The sequence below is a fragment of the Enoplosus armatus genome, chromosome 21, assembly GCF_043641665.1.
Source record: "Enoplosus armatus isolate fEnoArm2 chromosome 21, fEnoArm2.hap1, whole genome shotgun sequence".
In the NCBI taxonomy this organism is placed as follows: Eukaryota; Metazoa; Chordata; class Actinopteri; order Centrarchiformes; family Enoplosidae; genus Enoplosus; species Enoplosus armatus.
In genome coordinates this window covers 16,098,387-16,123,303 of record NC_092200.1, presented here as the reverse complement: position 1 = coordinate 16,123,303, position 24,917 = coordinate 16,098,387, and the positions used below count along the sequence as shown (strand labels likewise).

The 24,917-nt window shown below is 41.8% G+C and overlaps 1 protein-coding gene and 1 non-coding gene across 2 annotated transcripts in view; one reads left to right on the top strand and one right to left on the bottom strand.

The window, feature by feature from the left end:
• LOC139304541 (partitioning defective 3 homolog) overlaps positions 1-24,917 on the bottom strand; it is a 309,773-nt gene that overhangs the window by 276,887 nt on the left and 7,969 nt on the right. The window lies entirely within an intron of this gene.
• Positions 4,291-4,362, top strand: trnaw-cca (transfer RNA tryptophan (anticodon CCA)). The gene has a single exon. It is a non-coding gene; the product is annotated as a tRNA-Trp (tRNA).

Here is a 24,917-nt window from a genome sequence, read left to right as displayed (position 1 = left end):
TTTTTGCATCAGCATATGTATATCATCCATGCATACATAATGCATTCAGGTACAGCATGTAGTGCAGATAAAGTCCCACATCAACTCAGTCCATCATATGAAGTGCAATCAATCCAGTAATGCTGTATAAAAGTTGGTGCTTTATAATGATCACAGACTTGGCCCATTCTTCTTATTTAATGCTGCATCACATAGTGGACAGTGTGTAGTGTGCTACACGGTTCATATAAATAGTTTGACAAGTGTAAATGTGTGATTACACGTTCATATGACCTACAAAGACATAATTACATATGCAGCACAGAATACTGCTTTTCACAGCATTGCACCAGCATATTCATAGACACACAAGCTCAGACGGCAATTACTGATACTCTAAGCTAGTTAGCTTTAGCAGGAGTTTAGCTGGGATTTTATCTCCAGCGTGATTTGATTTGGCTGCTGCGCCTCATTTAATCATGCGGAATAACAAACTGAATAACAAAGATGTCAGTTCTTCATAAAGATAACTGCTAGGGGAAAAAGTAAATTTAGTTTTAGCTTTAGCTCAGGCTCGCTGCAGCCATCTTACCAGTGTCTCGCTTAATCAGCCTAGTTGGCTGTTTCTCTGTGGCAGAGAGTACAGTAAGACAGAAATTATACATTTCTAAGGCAGTTAAAACAGTTGTCAAAAAGTATTTTTGACCAATGTAGTTACTGCGTGTTTCCTTTATAGGGTAGTGTCATTTGTAGAGGAAACTACTGGAAAGCAGCTTCATATGTACCTCCCTGCTCCCCCTCAGTCTGGTTTGCCCAGCTCATAGCCTATAACCACTGAGGCATGATGGTTCAGTCAGACAGGAGGCTTAAAAGAAACCACTCAGCTCAGTGACTGTCCTTCATCCTTCACCATGTTAGGAAAGAATCTCCTCGCCCTTTTGTCTGTATTTTGTTCTCATTCTATTTCCCTCCCTCTGTCTCTTTTCCTCCATGCTTTCTCCTCCGAAACAGAGCTGTCTTTTCAGGGTCTGTGGTTAAATGCCTTCATGCACGGCTCTGTTGTGCTGAACTCCAACGCGGTTCACCAGCCAAAATGGTCCAAATCATGAGGGGAATAACTGTGTGGTATTTTCCTTCCTTCTGAAAGTTTATCAAGTTTATAAGGGACATTCCCAAAAGACAACACAAGAAATCAGAAGGCAAGAGAGAGTTATGTAGTCCCCATGTTAGTTAGGGCCATTGACAGAACAAGGCAATATTGTAGCCATTACAGAGAGCTATAGAGTGAATGCATGTACAATAAAATGAAATGTAGGGTTGTTTGATTGGAAGGCCTAACTTGAAAGCCAAAAAACTAAACATTTCTACAACCAAACTACAATACCACTACAGAACAAACTGAAAACCCAGAAGAAGAAAGACAGCAAAAATTCATCTCTGGAAGTCAATACGAACCACAAACTGACCCTCGGCATTAAACAGGGGGGAACAAGTCTTTAAATGTTCAAATGCTGACACGCTTCATGTCTGTTTGGCATGGTCCTCACCCAGACTTGTTCCTCGGATGGATTATGAGGAACAAATATGATTCTGAGAGAAGCTCAGCCACATAACTTAATCCCAGAAATACACTCAGGGTGAAAGGAAAGCATTTGAGGATGACAAATACTGTTTACATTTGACTTGGTTAAAAAGGATGATGATGAGCAATTCTCAGTACAAGGATTCTTCATTACGAGAGTATTAGCAGAGAATTCATCGCCAACTGGGATTGGGTTGGACTTTGTGTTTTGGGGGGTCATCTCTGAATGCTTTGGTGTAAATACCAAGGTCTTGACTGATACACACACACATGACTAAAGGTTTTTTCCCTGGTGGATACTTGTAAGTATTAGTAAGACCTCCTAGGAAGATACAGCCGGCCATGTTAGCCATTCAGCTCACAAAACACCCTAAGGTCAAATCCTCCATATAGCCTACTGCTTAGTATCATTCATTCTTTCTCTCAAATCCTGAAGACCTGTGCTTCATGTCTTTTAATGTTGTATTCATACTTAGAACATGGTTTTCCTTCGCAGTGACGGCAACTCAGCTTTTCACAAGGAATCTAGATGATGATCTGATGAATTTATAGATGAATGTAAATGAAATTAGTGTACATTAGCAAATGAACTTTCATTGAATATATCAAATGTTGAACACATGTATATGGAAACCAGTACAGAAGAGAAACAGAGAAGGAGCAGATCCTTCCAACAAAGAGTGCCTTGTGACAGAGTAATAATAAATAATACTGTAGTGTACAGTAACAGCTGGTAGGGAGGACAGTCATAGAGTTGATAAAGTGTTAGCATACTCAGCACTCCACCTCAGCTCATTTTGTTACCATCATCTCTGCTACTATATAAACATGTCATGCAGGATTGGCGCTTGCACAGTTATGTAGCTTTCTGTAACTTTTTTAACATTTGCGTTTCTCTACTCTTTCATGCACGTCGACAAAACCTACACTCTGTACACAGAGGACCCAAGTGATCTTCCCTGCTGATAGTGGAAAGACAATTTCCCAAATGTTATCAGTATCATATTATCCTCAAGCATCCAAAAAGGTACTGCCACTCATCAATCATCAAGTCCTTCCTGAAACATACTGAAAATGAATCTACGATGAGGCAAATAACCTTCTTAACACTGTTGCAGCCTTGATGTAATTTTTTACCATGGAAACGCCATGTGCATCAGAGTCACACACCATGTCCAGACTGTGCAACCAAGTGTCACTGTCTTAAGGAGAAAGGGCTTTCCCTTCCCAGACTGCAATAACAACCCATGGTACATCATTAGTTTTTAAAACAGAGACAATGGGCCAACAGTGCATTACTTCATTAACAAAGGGACAAAAACCACAGGAACAAAACACATCTGACAAGTATAATTATTAAGTACAGCTTTGATAGACAATCTGAGCCAGGTATGTGGGGTTGGACTAAGTGATGTGTGAGAACAGCACACATACAGTATGTCCACCTTACTGCAAACAGGAACAAGGAAACCAGTGCAACCTGTGTTACACTGATGCCTGGTGAAGTGCAACATTTGATCCTGGTGCATTCTCAGGTCAGGTACAAAGTGTTTGAGAGGTCAGCCATACAACTCTGGAACAACAGCAACTGAAGCGTTCCACAGTTTTAGAGTGTCATGGAACTAAAATCACAACGCACTTTTATTTTCTCCATGGGATTTCCATGTCACGATGAAACCACGAGATACCAGCTAACCTAAAATATGACACTTGGCAGGTATGGCAACATACTGCAAGCACTTGAGAACTTTATAACCAAGCGTGACTATAATTAAAATCCCTGTCATATTACAGAAATGTCACCACTCGACAAATTCGAGTCTTTAAATTCCCATCACAAGAATCTGAAACTCGTGAGAGGGGAGGTACATTTCACCATAAAGTGCAAAATGTAAGGAGAGTAGCTTGAATTGTCTTCATGTAGCATTGCCAAACACAACAGCACAGGAATCTACAGCATACTTGGTTTCACTTTAATGAGATGAGAGTGGAGCAAACGGAGCAGCAGTAGTGTAAAATGAGCCGGTGAAGTGTCATGGTGAGTATGTAAATGAAAGATCTATTTACATGTGCAGCAAAATGTAGCAAATGCAACAGAAGAACATTAAATAAACTGAAAAAGGGACCTGGACAAAAGTGACCTGCTGGCTTAACATGCAGTCACAGAATAATCCCTGCTGTGTTGACACCAAACAGATCTGCAGGTTGAAAGACTTTTGTATTCAGCAGAGCAGATATGAGCAGATATGCAGGGTGTGCCTGTGTCTATTGTCTACCGGTCATTTAGCTCCTGCACCAGTGAACTGTTTAGTCACTAGTGAGCTTTACTCATTCATTCATACAGCAAGCGAGTGACACACCACCACCCTAGTCTGATCAGGTATCTGCTTATCTGATCCACTGTATAAGGTGAGGGGAAACAGAGAGGTAGTTGTTCTCTGTGTGTCTCTCACACACACACACACACACTTGTGACATAAACCCAGACAATAGCTCTCTTCACCCTATTATCTGTGTCTTTTGCACCAGAGAGGGTTGCCTGTTCCTGTCAAAGACCACACAAAGACTGGTGCCCTAGAGGAAACTGGAGGAGGGTGTGAGAAAGTGTGTGTGAGAAAGAGAACATGTGCCTGTGTGTGTTTCATGATTGCTGCATTAGCTCCTGCAAGTGTTACTTCTCCCACGGGGATACTGTCATCCGCCAGTTTAAATCTGCACAATATCTGCAGGACCTCGTGGCGCAACGGTAGCGCGTCTGACTCCAGATCAGAAGGTTGCGTGTTCAAATCACGTCGGGGTCACAGCTTTTCTAAAACCTCACCATTCACCATCAGTTCAGGCTCGTTGCATAAATGAGCTTAGAAACTACCACTCAAAAGAGAGATGCCAGTCACACTTGGCTTGTAGCAAAGATAACACAGACATGTTTCTCATTAGTCAGCATTAGGGAATGTCAAGCATTTGGAGATGATCACATGAAGACAGAAAATTAGCAGGATGATGCATTTCCACAAACCACAAGCAGTTTATGGGTCAGATGCAATGTGATCATGTCTGTAATCTTCCGAAGATGGCATCAACAAGCCCGGCTCTGTAAACTGAGAAAGTAGGAGAGATTTGATAAGTATGCAAGCGGCTGACAGAAGAACAGTGGGCTCATTATCTTATCGCTGTTTTAAAGGTGTCATTGAAGTGAAAACAATGTAGTTCCTTCATGAATGTCTATAGAGACTGTAGAATTTCTAAGTATTAAAATACCTTCACACGTACATGTTTCAATTAATTCAGCGTGAGATGGATGTGCGATATCTGTTATAATTTCATACCAGACTGTTAAGCCTGATTTCATTCAGTCCTTCAGTTCCCCAATTTGATTTAAGTTGGAGTAATTTGTTTAAGTCAAAGTTTGGTTGTAGCTCACTCTAATGTATGCAACATTTCACAAAAGAAAACAATTTGTGATTAGAGGAACTAGTTTCATATGAAGGTTCTTTGCAGAAAGGAACATTTTCTGTCCTTAAATTCAAGGTTTAAAAAATGTAAAGGCCCACTGTCTCCCACATGTGACAAGTTATTTGTGGAAGATCTGCCAAAACAAATGCCTAACGATGCTTTGCACTTTTTAAAACAGAACTAAAACTTCAGATTACAAGACTATACAGTTGACATAGGTGCACGGTGTTTGACTACTCCTCAGGAAAGTGTGTGCTTGTGCAGATCAGTTTGCCTAGGAGCCATGTTGGATCAGTGCTTTGTGGTGCTGCCTCAGTGAGAAGGTCTCTATTTTGGTCCTTAATATGGCTAGCTTTCGTGATGGTTAATAGAGATGACATCACTCATTGCCACAGCACTATCCTGATGATTAAAGCTGGTTGAATGGACGCAACTTTCTGCTTTCAGACTTTTCAGCTCTCACAGATGTCTGGTGGTAATCAGACTTCAGGAAACTGTAGGCTTATGCAAAACAGGTTTAGTGGCAGGTGCTGTAGCTTAGCTGTCAGAACAGCTGCCTCCCAACTGAAAAGCTCTGGGGTTCAAACTCCACACTGGCCAACATGCCCGTGGATTGATGAGCATGCCACTGGCCTTACACTTGGACCTGGTTGATTAGTGATCTGCACTGAAGCACTATCTTTCAGCTGAAGCAAGCCAAAGAGCATTTTGCTTTTCTTAGTTGTGCTCTGGTTTTTCCTAAAACTTTTAGACAACGTTAACCATTTAGCCAGTGTTACCTGTGTCCTTTGGCACGTTTGTACAATATATTTTATGGTTGACACTCATAAAAACTGTAATAATGGCAAATTGCTCATTGCTATCTCAAGGAAGGTCCGTGCAGAAAAGCCCTGGTAAAGGAGTAATTGCAGCATATGTTATTGTGGTTGAACTAACTAACTTTTATTGTGCTGACTGGACGAGAAAGGATTGGGTGTATCCTTCAAGTGATCAAATGGGTGATTCAGTCTGAAAATGAACATCTAACTGCCAGAGTCTCGCTAAAATCTCCAGACTTTCACTACCTGAGCAAAGAGCTTAGACACCACCATTAGGCTGTGACCTCTGACCTCTTGGTGTACAGACCTCCCTGTGAATCACCAGTTCAGGGCAGTAGTTCAACCCCTCAACCTCCCACTTTTAGCGTTTGCGCTCTGCAGCACTATACCGGCTGTGATTTATGGAGTGTATGTTCTCGCCTGTGAGTCATAAACACTAGGGTCACAAACGCTTTCTCTCTCTCCTGTGCATGCACACACACACACACACACACACACACACACACACACACACACACACACGCACCTCCCTGGCTCCTTATCTATGCCAAAAAGGTTCACTGTTGCTATCAGGAGAAAGTAAAACAAATGCAAAATAGAAGGTAGTAACAGGCTACTGCTACTGTCCTCGACTACTGCAAGGCCACATGCAGTGCAGCTTACATGTGTGTGAGGTGGGTGTGTGCATGCTGTACACACCCACCTCAAAAGCAACGGCAGTTGACGAATGTGCTGTTGATGAAAGGAAAACAAAAGCCTTACATAAAACCTGAGTTATGTTTTAACATTAAACAGCTACGTTTACTGATACCTGAGAGAATGACTGCACTTTTATGTCATTCTTAATAAGCTGTAGAAATGTCCTCTCATTCAAACAAATACTAACTGAGGAATTTAGGCAGCTCTGCTATAGTGACACTTTGTCAACTAGTCAAACGTCCCCCATTGAGCTGGCACTGCTAATTCATACAGCGCTAATTACTGGTTGTTTATAAAAGCCTTCTTTCACCCTAATCGAGCCAACAGACAAGTTGGCTGGTTGACATCGCACGTTGGGGGTGAGACAAACTCCTGTCTGTGGGAGACAATAGTTGATTTTCCAGTTTAGTTTAGTTCACCAGGTTTGTTTTTGCACACAAAAATAGACTGAATGTCCCTTCGGGGCATACCAATTGCTTCTAGTGGAAAACCGCAGTCCCAAACTGTTGGCTAAGCACAGTCTCAGTGTATGTAGGCAGATAGTAACGGGATAAAGAACTCGTACACTGAGGGAAGCCTTACACTGGGACAAAGACACCTCCAGAGTCTCTGCATTATTGATGTCCTGCCTGCCCAAAGCGACCGCAGCCTGCAGAATACAACACTGAGAGAAATATGACACCTTGCTACACACATACATGCAGCACAGCACACACAGGAGGCCTACTGCGTGTTATTATCCATAGGAGGACGCCCATAGCTTACAGCATGATACAAAGAAACAGTACTTGAGACTCAAAGGCTACATTTAATGGCCATGAGGAACTTTCAACTTCTTGTCGGTAATTTAGTTGAAAAGATTTTTACACATTGTACATGGGAAGGAGCTGCGGACACTGTAATTGGGCAACACCCAAACATCCATAAAACTTTACAACTTTGTTTCTGAGAGAAGAAATGCATCTACTCCACCCTGACAGAGAGAGAAAGACCGGGGTGCTCACCCAGGAGGACAGAGAAAGACGAGGGGACGATTTAGTAACGCTTTGGTTGGATAGTCCGCCACAGTGATGCAACAAAAAAAGATGTTGCATCACTACCCCATTGACTCCATTAATACCCAAAACTACTACTATTAGTGTCTCCACAATTACTCTATTAAAGGATGACCCATGCTTTTCTGTTTTTCTGATTTATATAGCTATAAATATCAGATTTTCAATTTGGATTAATCGATTCACATACCAAGCATTTATTTGAACATTTATTTTGTAAATACAAATGGCATCCAGGACAGTTGTTGTCAGCCTACTTTGGAAATGGGAAAAAATGAAAAATGGGACAACTACAAACTCACAAAGTCTCAAACTTCCCTGCTCGTTCACTCATTGACATTACTCCAATAAACAACATACTTCATGATAAATCATTCATCTCATTCAGCAATTCAGTCGCATGTACAGTATGTGGGTTAGAGGCTCGGTTGCTCTAAACAACATCTTGCCTTTAGACTGAACAAAGGGCTCAGAAAGCCCAAAGGAACCATGTTTGTTAATGAATAATTCTTCCAAACTACTTTTTCAAATGGAAACAAGCTAAAGTTTCCCACACAACTGGCAACAAACTATCAAACATAATTTTAAAAGAGTCGACTACAAGGAGTTGCTTTGTAAGATGGATATGTTTGTAGCTCAGACACATTTTGGCCAACAGTGAGCATTTCCCCACTCTGTGCACTAAACGAGTGGCAGTATTAGAGCCAGAGAGGTTAGCAAGGGATCAAGCTGGTATTACAGGCCAGCCTGTCAAACACAGGGCCAAATCCTGCAGCCTCTTAACACAGAGACCCTCCAAATATTTGCCACACCTATAGACACAATAATTATCTAGAGTCTCACTCTGTAGCTGAGGAGAGGAGAGAAGCAGAGAGCCTACTACCTATCCTACAGTCACTATAGGTCAAAGGCACAGCTATTCTTTAGACATATGACACCTGATCTTCCAAGCTTTCTGATTTGGGATGAGTTGCAGTCTATGTAGTCGTCTCCCCTGCTGTGTGATCTGCTTGAGTAGGGGATTTGTAGTCCCTAAACCTTGCTTCTCCAGCACTACAACAGCACATATCACCACTCATGATAAGTACAACGTGGAAAGCTGAGCATCTGGTCTGGATAAAAAAGCAGGTTAGATTGCTTGTGTGTGTGTGTGTGTGTGTGTGTGTGTGTGTGTCCACACAGGCCAGACATGCTGCCTCATGGCTCAGCATGAGCTGGGACCACTGCTGTGTTGAAGGTTTCACTAACAAATTAAAACAGACATTATCACATGAGGATCTCATTGAGTAGTTTCATGATACATCATTAAGCCAATTAAAGAGTAAACCTTCAGACAGGATGCAGTGATTAGGAGGAATGACCGACCTAAGAAACACAGCAGTTTGTTGTTGTATGACAGAAAATATGAGAAGTAACATCAATTCGTGGATTTCTTTAAACACAATATTTTCCTAACGGTCCGAACATAACCATCTTAGGGAACTTATAGCCACATGAGTGGGCAGAGGCTATCCACATGCATTTCTTAGCAAATGGCCAAAATGTAGTTATGCACAATTGACATTAAAATTTCCCTTTTATTCAGTCAGCGAAAAATAAAATAGATGAGGAGCGGACTATGAACTGTAGAGAGCTCACAGTCTGTGCTTAAGCTTAGCTGACAGCTAGCATGTTGGCTTGCATCCCAGAGTCACGTTTTTATTAGCGTGTTTATTAGCAATCTGTCTGGAGTGCCAGGATAGGTAGCGTGTTTGGGCAGCTAGCCAGTTTCATCCCATCTGAGACAAGTGGTCATTAGCAACAGCGGGAGGGCTTTACACACACATGCACACACACCTCACACACATTTACTGTCTTGGGCATCAAAAACTTATGGGACATGCAGAGTAACATGAATGATTTGGCAACTGGGGTGCATTAAAGAGAAAATCCTGTCTAATTGTATATGCAATTATAAGCATGTATTTGCTAGCATTTAGCTAAAATAAAACTTAAAGCAAATATAATATTTCCTATAATAGTACACAAATGGTTAGAGTATAAATTGCTTTGTAACATGGATATGGCATAGTTCTCTAGTTGCCCCTGACCTCTGACCTCCCAGTGGACGGGAGACATCAAAAGGACAATTTCCTTAAGGGGGTTGATAAAGAGTCTGTCAGTTTCACAAATCAGCCAACAGAAACAGAGGGTGAGGGTGTCAAGTTACTGAGGGGACATTTCAGTCTCAGGCCCTGAGGGAGACGTCCCATCCAGGCCATCTGCTCAGCCATGGTGCAGATGTGAAATATCTGTGTGTTAATGTATGATGAAAACCTGTGACAGACTTCAGAAAGTTTTCAATTGCCCATCATTCATTGCCAGTGTGTCATTTTCTTTACATACTTACAAGGTTTCGTCTTAATTTATGGAAAACCATGAGAACTGCAAACCAGCCAGTGCCAACAGAAAGGCAGGAGGAAGAGAACAATGAATGCGTTTTCTCATTTGGATGTGCCACTTTGAACTCATTGTTACTCTGAGCACTCCATATGCAAAAGAGCCACACCAAGATTCACAACATAAACTGAGCACCAGAGTAAATCCCTGTAATTTTCAACTAGCACAGCAAAGACAGCTTAGCTTGCCAGTTTCTACTCAGGCAATGTCTAACAATGGCTACAAAACGCCGCAAAAGGCACTGAAAGTCAACTTAGCCTGTGCAAGTGAAGGCCTGCTAGTTCAACAAAACTGGTTGAGCACTGCGAGACTCTTTGTCTACATACAGAGGCAGCAGTCAGCATAATTTCGGCACACTTTTGTTTGTTATTTCATGAGCACAGAGGTTATGCCTGCCAGATGGGACCTCAAAACGAGCCAAGAGAAACACAGAGCACAGGGTGAATCACCAAGAACAGACAACCCGCTGTGGAGATGTCACGACACACACACACACAGCTCTCTCACAGACTGCAGATGTGGAACACTGAGTGTTTTCTAGGATTTGTGTTTGTGTGTGTGGAGGAGGAGGTGCCTGGGATCTAAATGTGGAACAAGCATCATTATGCACTAGTTATTGTGTACTGTTTAAATAGAAATATAATGTCAATGCTCATGTTGACAAATGGTCATGCTGTAACTTTAGTCGGTCAGGAAATGAAGTACTCGGGTATTCACCCCAAATTGTCACTCTTAAAATCGAAACATTACAGGATATCTACAAAGTTGCTATATTTGCGATTCAGGTTGGAGGTCGCAGAACGTGTCCAGTCCTGAAACCCTGACATACACAACCCATTTGTGCTGAGGAGTGTGCAGGTCATAGTTTGTGAAGAAGCAACAGACCGTCACCATGAAACCCTCTTACACACTTTACACAAGAGCACACACCTCACATTTCACACCGAAGAAAGGAGGGAGGATCAGTTCACTGAGAGAGAACTATGTGTGTGTGTGTGTGTGTGTGTGTGTGTGCAAATCCCAGTAGGTTCAAGAACAACATATGTAGAGCAGACATTGAGATCCCAGGGGTGTGAGGGCCAGCAAGTGGGAGTGGCAACTCTTTGATTTCACGTGTTGAGACAGTGCACCACGCTTTCTGCACTGCAACTGCTGAGCACAAAATTAGCCTATGATAAAAACCTGTGATAATTATCCATTCTCACCTTATAATTCTGGTTATTCTGTTTGCTTTTAACAAGCACCTGAAGGCAGTATACTGTAATTAATTTAAGTCAACTCACTCTCAAGTTTCTCTGTCACACACTATGCATGTCAGTCAAGGCAGAAAAGATGGTTTATAGCTCCACCATGGAAACACACACACACACACAGATATACAGTAGTGTAGCCAGTCTAGATGACCACATGAATGACCATGATCACACACCCTTCTGATCTGGAGTCAGACGCACTACCGCTCTCTGTGGGGCACAACTTCCAGTTCCAACCTGCCTTCAAGTCACTCCCATGACATTGGGAGACTGTCTCGAAAATCGAAGCCTGTTCTGATTGTCGTCGCAGTTAATGATGATCAATAAGTTAATCTAAGTCAGTCAGTCAAATAACACAATCAACTGAGATCATGTAGCACTGGTCATAGAGATCATGCCATATCTTCTAAACTGAATGGATTATATGATGAATGGTCTTTCTCCAATGCAAAGATTTTAGTAATGTGTTAGAAACACAGTCCAATTTGAGGTATTTTAACACTGCATTTTTTTTCAAGTCTTTCCAGTGTGACAGGAAATCCTGAACTTCTGAATCTTTGTCAGGAAAAAGACATGCAGACATAGTTAGACAAAGGGAAGAGGCAGGGAGAGAGAGAGAGCTAATGAAGGCCACTTTCCAAAGGATCACTGGGGCAAACATCCAAAATCTACAAACACTGACGTTTGAAACTCTGAGCCACAGAGCGTAACAGTGAAGTGAAAGACTCTAAAATACATGAGATGTAAACAATAGGAAAGAAAGCTGTCTAAAGGGAAAGAGACGAAGAGAAAGTCCAGATGTGTGTGTGTATGTGGAAGGAGTTGGGCTCTGTGTTTACACTGTGTTTATGTCTTGCCAGTCCTCGAACTGAGCCCTACTCTCTAACAAATCCATTTGCTGGTGATAATAAGTGATTGCTTGGACAAGAATTGACAAAGTAAAGTGGAAGTAGAAGCACTGTGCGTGTGAGGACTATCATATTTCAATTTAAACAGCTCTATTTACAGTAATACGTCTCCGGAGGATCGACATCTGTTTGTGTGTGTTTTTACAACTGCTGGAAGAAGAAGCGAGGATGATGAAAGAAGAGGCAGCGACAGTAAACTAGGTGAAGAGAGAGTGCAATTTGTCTGAACTTACTGTAAACCGACAACACATCACCAAGGCATGCACACTTTTACCATGCTGCTCTGATAAGGAAAACCACCCCTATCTTACTGTAGCACACAACATGAACTGAGAATGATCTCAAGTGTGAGGACATTATTGCAAAAGATATATATTTTTGATTAAATTCTTGATGGTGAGCGATCAGTACGCTGTGTTACATAGACACTGCATGTATTGTCTATACAGTACTATACAGCTGTGGCCTGATTTCCAATAGTTTTCCTCCGAGCAGACCACATTATGTAATTTGAGAAGCTTTCTACATCAGCTAAGTCTGGTGCTTCACACAACAGATCATCAACAATCATGACCTCTTACTCAGAAAACAGTCAAACCTGTCTGGTCGATGAAGGAAAGCAAGCACAAGCGTCACAGACAGAGCAGGAGAATCATTTAAAAGTGAGAAAATAATGTCGTCTTTACTGCACAGTACAGTGCACCCCACCTTCCCATTGAGTGATGGAGGAGTTTGCTTCGTAGCTGGGGAAACGCACGGGAAACAGGCGACACATGCTGGAGGAAAAGCACTTGAGGACAAGAGAGAGAGGAGGTTAAAAGGGTGAGAAAGGCAGGCAGGAAAGGAGGAGGACACTGAAGAGTGAAAGTGAGGAAAGAGATCAAGGACAAAGGGTCATTATCTGAGTATCAGTGTACTGTGGGGCTCTAACAATGGTAAACTCCTTTAAACTCCCTCTATTAACACTTCATATTTGTTTATAGCTTGACTGCTGGGTTTGAGTTTCTAACTAAATACAACCAGAAAGTAAGGGCTTTCAGAGCTGCCCTCCAGCGTGTGAACAAACTTGCAGCTAAAACATCTAGGAAGGTGGAAATCCCAGATCAGGATGAACATCCAAATGTACGTTTGGCCAAGAGCAATCTGTCTCCATCATGTCTCACTATCAAACAAACACACAGGCAGATGGACGACGACCTGAAACTTCACCCAAACTATCTGCTGATATGTGCAATCTTAGAGAAAACCGAAGTGAAAACTGCAATGGTCAAAGCTGCATACCGGGATTTTAACATGACTAAGCTTCCTTCTTCTATCTGGAGAGCGCCTCACCTGAGCAAAACTGAACAACCGGGCTCCTCTTGTACTTTTCCAACATAAACTCTTCTTTGCTTTCTGAGATGTCTCTCTCTATCATTTTGTAATTTGCTTCTATAATGGCTGTGCTGATGGAACACTCAGCTATCAGCACCTCCATTAACAAGCTGCCAAGTGCCAATGGGATTTGTTCTTGTTTGTTCTAAAATGTAAAAGACAGCCAAATGACGCGTGCAAACACGGATGAAAGCATGACGTTATCTAGATGAATTACTTTAAGATCCAGGCCAGGAATTTTCACGACACAATGATTATAATCATGTCTCCCTGGGTTTGTGCCTTGGGTTAATGTGCTACCTAATGTTTTTATTTTGCAACTACACACATTTGTCTGTTTAAAAAGATGTGCCTTTGCCACTCTTATATCTTTATAAATGCATTACTGTGTGTTTATTTTGCATATTATCACACATCCATGGTCAAATTATTCATGATACTCCCATAGTGCTGACTACTGTTGTATGATAATGAATAGTCTTCCATTTACTTTGCAGACATTAAGCAGAGCATTTTAATCTTTCATTAATCCAGACAATGGTTTGCTGAGCACATGCACTCCTTTTAAGCACTTCTGCACCTTACTCTACATGTTTGCACGTCGATAATGCCCAGCATACAGTCTCTCAGCAACTTCACTGAAACAGCCACAGGGTTCTATAGAGATTCATCGTGGAACACACCCCATCTAACACACAGCACATTCAGCACATGATTCACAGGTGGTTGGATGGATGGACTGTACTTGTGCTATCCAAGCAAATATCTCACAATTCTGATGTAATTATGTTATAATTCTGACATCTCAATAAATCTGGGGTTGACACAGTGGGCCAACGTGACACAGCTACTGAATTAAATGCAGTCTTACTTCAGCCTTGGATTGAGGTGTTAGGAAGTACAACTTGACAAGCACACATCATCTGTCACAGTCTGCTTGGATTTATTAAGATCATTAAGAACTGTGGGATAATTATCTCAGAGTTATGAAATCTTTTTTTTTCAGAATCATGACAAACTATGTCATTAATGTCAGAAAATGAGCTGATTTATTTTATTCCAGATGACTGCAATCTGCTTCTGTATCTTGGTATGTCCCCTGTGTCAACTCCAGGAGCAGAGTTATGGAGAAACCCACATGGCCACTAAGCCACTTGGCTGCTTTTCTGTTCACTGTCTTGAAGCTTGGCAGCATGAGCAGCATTCAAAGCCAAAGGCGGATGACGACGCCTGGCTCACACATACTGTCAGCAGCCTGCTAGTGCAAGTGTGCAAACGTGTGTTTGTTTGCATAGTGTCACTGAAGTAGACTTTCTGCATTAATGTCACTATTCTGGACTAATCAGTGTGAAAATAGCAGTATCAAAGTCAGATCGTGCCATCTGAGATTATTCAGATTGAGGGACACTGATGCCTCGTTCCCTCTGTACAGACAAAAAACTGCAGGTATTATTCGTCTCCAGCATGCAAGAACAGCAACACCCTTTTGTCAACACCAAGACACAAGTCTCCTCTTAAGACCTGTATAATTTAAACCCATGAATCATTGTCTGTTTGTCATCCAGGAAAACCTTATAATAATTCAGTCACCATTGATCCACTTGAATAAAAAAACTTTCCCTCCAAAACTGTGTCAAAAAGAGGGAAATCCCTAACCTCAAAAACACAATGTATCTTCCTTGTGTTTCTACCTTGTAATTTTCTGACTTTCCCATGCTGCCCTTCTAATGGCAACTGAGTCTTCCAAACATAATAACATTATATTTAACTTCCAGGGTACCCACCCACAGCTAATGAAGTGCCTGTGAAGTGTCGTTCACGATGTGCATTAAAAGGGGCGTTTGCATGTGAAATGTTCACTATGGTGAAGCACAGAAATAGCATGTTCACATGGGTTTGATCATCTCTCCACAGGAGCACCAGCTGGAAAATATAAAGTTTAAGAAGTGGACAATATTGAGTATGTCATGTCTCCAGGCTGCGGCTATTACAGTATGCCACTGCCCCTCCTACTCTTACTACTACTACTACTCTCTATTGCTTTCTCCTGTCTGCTAATGGACTAACCATACAACCTTCAAAAACCTCGGAATGTATTGCACCACTTTATTCTCACGTCTCAACATGATCCACAATCATGCTCTTTGCTTTTATCTCCAAATATCTTTCAAAATGTCTGTGTTGTCAACTTTAAATGTGAAACGTATAATCAGATAATGAGTGTGAATTGGTGGGTGTGAATGTCTTAAAAGCATCTTGCAAGATTGTGTACGCGATCACCTCTCAGTAGATGGACTTCTTGACTGTGAGCAGCAAGAAAAAAAGAAAAGGGGAAGTATACGAGGAAGAAAGGATGAGAGCTAGAGAGAGACACAGAAGAAGTAAACAAGAGATATAAGCAGGGAGGAGGAGAGGAGAAAACAAAATACAAGAGACAGGAGGGGAGGGTGTGGAAGAGGAATAGAAGAAAAGACAGAGGTGGGGATAAAAGCGGGAACACAACAAGGGAAGGTGAAGGGAAGGAGGTTGAGAGGGAATAAAGAAGATGTTGAGAGAAAGCACCGGAGGCTGTGCTGCAAGGTTAAATCTAATGAGCTCAGTGTTTATCGACGAGTGAATTAGGGACACAATTACGACAGGGAGAGTAGAATTTTTCACATGCATACACGCACACATGCATGTACACACACACACATCCACTCTAGGTAATTTCAGGACCTGCTGATGCTTGAAACAAGACTGTAACGTAAAGCAACCTCAATACATCTCATTCCCTTTGGCTGTGCATGAAGACAGGGTGCCACTAAGCTGAAAATAACCTGAAGGGTCGATTCAAACCAGCTCAGAGCTACAAGTATGAAGAACACGGACGCTTTTATAGCACCATTCTACATGGTGACAGCAGTGTTGTTACTGCACTCTATTTTACTCCACATTCAGCTTGTTTTGTTTATGTCTCCTTCTTTCTCTGGTGTGCCATGACCCGACACAAACATACAACAAGACACAACATTGCAACAGCAATGAACAAATGCAACAGGCGCGCCAGCGAGGGCACCAACCAGCCAGGGTGCCAACGTTGCTGAGGTTCAGTAAGAGATGCGAGCTGACGAAGTGGCATCGTATCTGTTTGATTGCCAGCAACCCCCCTAACTGCTCCATTGCTCCACCTCCCCCTCCACCCAGTGCTTTCACTGAGGCTGCTGTCATTAAAGTCAGTTAGTAATGGAGGAGAGCCCCATCAATCTCTCTTTAGGACCACCAGAGTTGAAGGCTTGGTGTGAGAGGAGAGCCACTGGAGAGGGAAAATGTTCTTGTTTTACCCTGACGTCAGGGTCTATGTGCATGTCCGGGTGGTGGTAGTCAGAGTAAGGGGGCAGGGGTGGAGAGGGTGGTGTGGCAGAGTCCCATGTAGTCTGTTTGTGAAGATGAAGAGGTGCAAATCCACTGTAAACAACACTGGGTTCGATTTAATTCAATTCAATAAATCTTTTTGTCCCTGGCAGGCAAATCTGTCGCAGCATAAATAGAAATAAGTAACAAGAAACATACTGTACATACAGCAGCAACAAAGACACTATTGACCAAAGATAGCAGACATCCAGATACTTTAAAGCAGAGAGAGTTCAAGTCAGCTGGTGTGTGTTTACTCCAGAGCTAGAATGTACTGCCAGACACAAACCAAAGCAGTGTATATTTCAATCGATTCCTGACCAATGCAGAGACCATTTGGAGAACCAGTTTTGTTTCTGTAGGACAATGTGCTTTTCATGCTATTAAAAAGCAAGACCCTGTGGTGCAACAGTACCCTGACCCCAGACTGTAAGGTTGTGTGTTCAAATCATGTCAAGGTCAAGGGATTTCAACCAAGACAAGCTCGTTACTTTAAATTTGAAGACTCTGGTTTCTGAAACTAAGCCGATGATTGCACAGGATTGCTAAGGCCTACTCCAAAGGGGATTGTTCGCCAATCTGACTGCCACAAAGATCAATATGTGGTGAAAGCGTATGTGCTCCTTGACTACAAAGCTGAGCTTAAGAAAGCAGATTTTTCTTGGTTTTGGCAAATAATGAATGCATAAGAAAGACCTGAAATTTGGCCGTGGATCAACCGAGTGGAGGTTTTCTTGGGAACACTGAGGGCAACAGACAGAAAAGAGGCGATGAAAGTTTAAGGGCCTTGGGGCACTCTGTCATTTGTAAAGAGGAGGGTTGCTGGGAAATCTGTTGGGTTGACACAGAGGGTTGAAGCTGACAGTAAGAAACCGGCTCAACCAGATCATTCACCCAAACCTAACAGCATGGAAACACACATACTCTCTCTCTCTCTCTCTACAGGATGACACTAACACACATGCCAAAGCAAAAACAAACATTCATCTGTAAGGAAGTTGCAGTGTCTGACAGACGGAGGATGTTTACACAGCCTTTGTAGAAGTATTCAAATTCATTAGTACACACGTAGAAACACACAAACACTCTGTCTTGTTCTGTCAGAGGTACACCTGTCAGCAGACTCTGTGGTGTAATGCGATCTAAGATACCTAACACCAACTGCCAGTCAGCCTTCTCTCTGCTAAGAAAACCTACTGAGCTCTGACAGCAGTCACTTTCTTCAACAGCAGGAATGTAAAGACAGTAAAATCTCTGTACAGAAATGAACACATATACTTTGAAGGGGTGCTCCACTGCTTTTATTGTATATCTCCAATGTATAGGCCAATCATGAATTACTTTTAAGTAAAAAGTTTCAACTACAACCAATACTTACAACCAGTACAAGAAAAAGCCACTTTATGCTTACAGTAAAGTTCCAACTGTTTTCAAGAGTTAGTACAATACCCAGTAGGCCTAGACCAAAACAAGGATGCACAAAAAACAAACACATTGTCCTGATAGACATTTTTAGCATTCAGAAACAGCACTCTTCGAGCCCGCCAGTACAAACTGCATCTGGTGTACAGAGAATTCAAATGTTAATCTAACGCAGTATGTGCATTTTCATTCCTTCACTCAAAGGCTGCAGCTATTGTTTCTGGTCTCCATCTTTTAGGCATGTTTGCAGGAAGCAGATGCTATTTGCAGGAAGTCTCCTACCCTCAGGCATTACTGATCACTAATCATAGGGTGTGAGATGGTTGGCCTGTCAGTGGCAACTCACAGCATCCTCACAGCCTCAGAAAATAGACGACCATCTGTTATCAATGTACTGTAACTCTTACCCCAGCACCAACAGGAAAACCCAACTATGATTCCTCAAGGCATCTTCAAGTCAGCCTAAAGTGTGATAGTACATGTTGAGCAGGCAGACTTTCACTACTCATTGTTGTTATAAGACATAGAAGTCTGAGACTATGAGTAATATGTCCTGCAGAAATCTCCTTAGTCATACAAGCAAGGTTTTTAAATACTGAAATAACTGGTTGAGATTTCTCAGACTGCAGCACATCTTCACAGGGACAATTTGATCCAACAGTAATGGACATGTACCCACAGTGTTTAATACAAGCTCAAAGTTACATTTCAAAAGCCATTATTAAAAAAAAGGTTTTAATGAATTCTTAGCACACAGAAAGGCCAGGACAAACACATGAATGCACTCTGAGCGACCCTGATTTTACATTTAAATAGTTCCCATGTCTTTCAGCCACACTTCCTTAGTCTGTACCGAATGACCCCATTTCATGGTCCAAGCAACAACTAATCATACCGCAACATGTTCTGTGACCAGAAAAAATGTCTGAGCAGGAAATTACTCTGCACAGATAAACCTGTAATTTTACATATTCATCAGTGAAAGTCTTCCAGCAAAATCTCTCTGTTGGCCACCGAAACCAGATGAGCTGAATTTACGACTACTTTGCAGAAACACGGTGTCAAACTAAATTGAAAATGAAAATGTGTATAGTAATCCAGTCTACCCATGAACCCGCAGCATAGTGCTTTGGGATGATCCCGTAGTTGGTGCACCAACCAGCTATCTTCTGCACTAGGACAGAACACCAGCACCTTTGTTTCTCTCAGCCTATTTGCACTAAATGCACAAAGACAAGGGAATGCCAGCAGTAATATATTCTTCAATATTTTTTCAATTTGCTCAAGGGGAGAAGAAGCAGATGTACCTGATGCCCTGAGAGGTTTGTACTGATATTGGCTTTCTTCTTACAAACATAGGTGAGTATAAAACCTACAGGCCACAGTATCATCAATCGAACTACATGAAATCACTGTTATTATTAATCTGTCAGAGCACCAAAGCAGACACCTTTCTAGTGGAGCCATCCTGGCAGCACAGCGGAGTCAGGAGATCATTTCTTTGTTTGACGTTGCTCTCCTTAGGTGTCCATGAGACAAACAACAAAACATTCGTCATGCTATTGCTCCTCTGGGCACACGTCAATTCAAATCAAAGGCATCTCAGTCAACATGACCAAATACTGAGTCATCTAAGAATCTTTTTTTTCTTGGGCTGCAGGCCAAATGGCATCAACAAACTAAAACTAAAGGATGAGTGCATGTCAAGAGAATTAGCAGATTTCTGACATAAATCTTTTCAGCAGAGGGTCCAAAGTGAGAACATTCAACATCAATCTCATTCATACTTGATAGTGAGAGTGCTACATGGGAACACACCAGAATCAGCCCAACTCACAACTAATAATAATTCCACTCTAGAAGATCATTCATCAGAGTTAAGCCACACTGAACTCCTGACTACTTTAGTATATTTCCAAAACAGAAACTCTTGAGTCAGTGCCCTGAGAACAGACAAGAGTGAATTCCCAGCAAGGGAAGTTCTAACTTTGATTTTAAATACTTTAAGCTCCGGAGCACAAAACCTGCCAAAACCTTTTCCCTCGCATTCATTAACTTCACAAAGAGAAGAATCCACTCTAGCATGGCAGCAAACTTTTCCTATCACTCCGTTCATACTGCACTGCTTGATTCAAAATAAATCTGTCCAAATGACTGCAATGTCCTACAGTCCCGCCCATGTCTAAGCCCTTCTAACATCAAGGATTTATTTTTCTCCTGTAGCCCTGAGCATGTCATTTCCATTTCACAGCTCGGTCTGGATGTTTGAGAGGATATCGTTGTGGGCAGATGTTTGAACCCACACACGCAGATTCATATAAATGCCAATCATCTCAATGTATGAGCAGTGACACATTAGATATTTTTCAAAGGATTTCCATGAGTGTAAATAGTGCAAAAGTAAATACAGTACATTTTCAATGCTCCAATCACAGGTGAATAATTGTGTCAATGGGATATCCTTGTGGATGGAAAGTAAAGGAAGATCATGTATCACAGGGAGGAGAGATTACTTTGTTATTTGGCAAAGGAAATTAAAATGTGCCCTCAGCTTGACAGAATAACAATGATTCAATTTGACAACATAATAGATTCCACACCAGTAGGGAGCGGAGAACAATTGTGGCTGATCGATCCAACAGACACTAGTCACCTCTTTCTGGCACGAGGCTTTTCTGAGTGTCGGTAAGTTAATCAGGCTAAACTGCATCCAGGGAACTGCTGAATCAACAGCATGAAAAATTAAGCTCATGCTGATAATGAATACTCAATTCTGAATGAATAATGAATGCCGAATAGTCCTAAAGCCAAACCCAGCTTAAAGTTAAAATTGGAGTTGAAAAACATCTTGAAATTACAACACATTGATGGCTTTATCAAAAAAGGCATCAGGTTGTGATGTAGCCTATAAGTCATTGCAATGGTCAGATCACTAGATAGTATGTAAGTATACTACTAGTATAGAGGTATACTAGTACTATACATATAGTATTAGTGTACTATACTGTAATTAGTACTGATACCAAATTACAATGATGCCACAAAGTCGCTGAATTACCAATTGATGATTAGGTTTACCATCATTCAAGCTCATATACTACAACCATTTCAAATGTAGGTTTAATGGGGTTTGACAAAAGCTTGGTGCAGCTCCTGACTATACACAGCCATGTTTATTTACTTTATCCATCAATGAAAAGAGTTTGTGTGTGCGTTGTGCTCGAGGGTTGAAAGACCCAGAGTGCATTAGTGGGATCAAAAGCCAATGACAGACAAAGCCGCAGAACCACTTTGATGTCGTATGAATCTTTTCCCAGATCTTACATGGCTCAATCGAGTCAGTCAACTCCTCCCAAAGAAATAATAAAACTCCATATGAATCAATTAGCGACTAATTCTTCATTCTAATTGCATTTTCCCACCAAGTGTGTACAAAGACTATCATTCTGCCAGAGGGTAACTGCTCAAGCAATCTTCTGGAGCAAGGCACTGAATCCCTACAGGAGCGCTGTTGTTTAAGGGACACACAGGCAACATCTTATAACAGCACATAGCATCTCGTCTATGTTCACTGAGGCTACACAAACATGACAATACTGCATTAACTGCTACGACTCCTTATAGAATTACACATTTTCAGGCGTTTTTCAAGTTCAAACTCTAGCACCACGCGTAACCAATGACAGATAGGAACGCCTGAGAAATTGTATTTTGCCTCACAGACACTGTATGTCAGGTCAGAAACCACAATTGGAAGAAGAGGATTCAGGAGGACAAATTACATGGACAGATACCCTTTTTGACCTTTCCTCCTGAGGAGGAAAAGGGAGTCAAGCAGGGAGAGATAAAGAGGTCAGAGAAAAGATGAAAGAAGGCAAGTTGAGGAGAGATAAGTATTTGTCAAGCGTGTAACAAATGTGGTTTAGTTAGCTAAAGCTTGGCTAATACGCTTTGTTAAACACACAAAGAATTATCAGCCAACTACATTAGCATCTTTAGCTCACGAGCAGCAACGGGCAGCTAGCTTACAGCCAAAAAGTGAGCAGTTAGCTAGCGACTCTTAAGGAGCTGCGGGCCAGACGTTTTTTCACAGTGGAGAAAAACCGAGCTGAAAGGAGATGAAGAAAGTCGACTCCTAGCATGCTAAGAGCCAGGTAATGTTCACAGTGGTTGGCGGGGAAAAAAAAACTAAAAGACAAGCTGAAAGGAGAGTGAATGATGGACTTACATCTGTCAGTTGGCCAGACACACACAACTCCAAGCGAACGCTAATGCTGCTCCACATCTGCTGGATGGGAAACGGACACTTTTGCTGACACGCTAGCCATAGCAACTTTACAAAGCGATGATATGTCTGTGAGCTCATTCAGAAGGAAAATGATCATATAACTATACAGGTGCCATTAATAGCCTAACACGATTAAGGGTTGCATTCCATTTATGTGCACTAGTTCTATGGGCCTGGTATTGCGGATGCTGGCTCGCTGTCATGACTTGCTGATACACGTAAAATGGAACAGACCCATCGTTAAGGTTATTAGTTCCACCTGTGCACTCCTGGCTATGAAAAGTCAAAATGTCTGCTATTAAAAGGTCTGTTGCAGCTTTGCTACCATAACCTTATTACTTCATCTTTAATTTAGGATTTAGATTTTCATCCCTTTTGCTTTACATATATCATGCACTATTAAGCATTTAAGACGAATGCTAGCTAGGAGTATAAAGCAGCAACAAAGAATTAAATGTGTCCCGTCCTATAGTGCTACAAACTAAATATCCTTGCATTGTAACAGGAAAGGCTCTTTGCAGAAACATGTGAAACTCCTCGTCCGCACACGATGTGGAAAAAAAAAAAACCCACATAAGAAATGTATCAGGTGTTCCCTCTGAAATATAATAATCATTCAGAGGTCTTGTTCTTAATTCTTTGACAAACACCCCCGTGCTTGTGCTTCAATAAGTGAGCGCTCTGTAACGGCAATCATGGCCACAGAAATAAGCTGTTGACAAAACAGGGGATCACACCCAAGAGGGCCTGGCGTGGCCTGCATGTCGAAACACCGCAAACCACATAGTTGGCCTTTGCTACGACTTGCTCACAGTTTGATCCAGCTGGAGGCAGGAATTGTCATCTCTAGGATGAGAAAAACAAGAGAGACAGCTTTGCCTTGAATTGGCCACATTACTGCATTGACCAAGTAATAATACAACAATAAAATGCACACTGACAAAAGACATTTTATAGATTAGTAAAGCAAATGTATAAGGCTCTCCACGCAAAGCTGTTGGGTTGTTACTGGAAATCGCTAGTCTTCCTTGACTCTGTGGTCGGCTTTAACCTCATCCCATTCCATCAGCCAGTGAACCAGCCAGCCAGTCAAGCACATCATATGAACCATCAACCATTGTCCTACAGCTGAAACAAGAGTAGATCGGAGTTTTAGTTTTGCAAACGGGCGAGCTGCTCCGAGGGCAGAAGTAATCTCGGTGGTTGAGCTAGATGTTGATATGCAGAGTCAAAAAAACGTTAAAGCCCATTGCAAAAGTAAGAGAGCAAGAAACACTGCTGGTGATTAAACGTTGTCAGTTACCCTAACTGACCTTTTCAAGTTCATTAGATATTCATGCTTTTCAAACAATTCTGCCAGTCTACAATGCTATGTTTCCTTGGTTGCATCCATCGGAGTTTAAGTGAACCAATTCAATGATTTCTGCCTCCAGAGCAGCTCTGCCTCTGAGAAATGCCCCTACATCTATAACTGGAATCTATAAAAGCTGGGGAAAAGCTTCTCCGGAATAACGAGTGGAGCTACAGCAGCCTATACCATTACTGAATGGAAAAGCAATGCCTGTGTGTATTTTAAGAGCAGCAAAAGGGGGGCCTCCATGTGAAGACATGCAAAGTGTAGACAGTGGACACTGTCAAAACAGCCTTTAAGAACGTGTTGGGGAGGCTGAAAATGCTTTTCCATCTTAGCAGCATTAGGAAACACAATGTTGGCCCTTTCTGCTTGAAACATATTTAATTCAACAGCTTGTCAACTTGGTCAAATTTTCCATTCAAAGAAATCCAAATATGGGTTATGTAGTCCATCTTCCAACCCATCCAATGGCAACAACAGCTGAACAACGTGGTAATCTTTTCTTTTATGAAGGCATATTGCCACAGCACAGAATATGGAGAGGGTGTTTTGACAGTACAGGGAGAAGTAGATTTATACTTTTTCAACTCTCCACCAGCAGTCCTGCAGCAACTTGCCCGGCAAAAGATGGAGAAGACAAAATCATCTTCTTGAATGCAGCAGAAAATAAGACAGGAAAATAATATATCTAATGAGCAGCTTCTCTAAAACCATAAGCTGCAGGCTTTTGTATAGCAACAGATTACCACTTATTCTGCCATGTTCTGCTGCGTTTCAGTCGGCTGTGGTGAAACTAATTCCTTTAACTCCCAAACATGGCCTATCGGCTACCAGTCAGGTCAACAGAATGTTGAAAGGAGCTTAATGCTAACCTTTCCCAAAGCAAACCCATTATCTTCT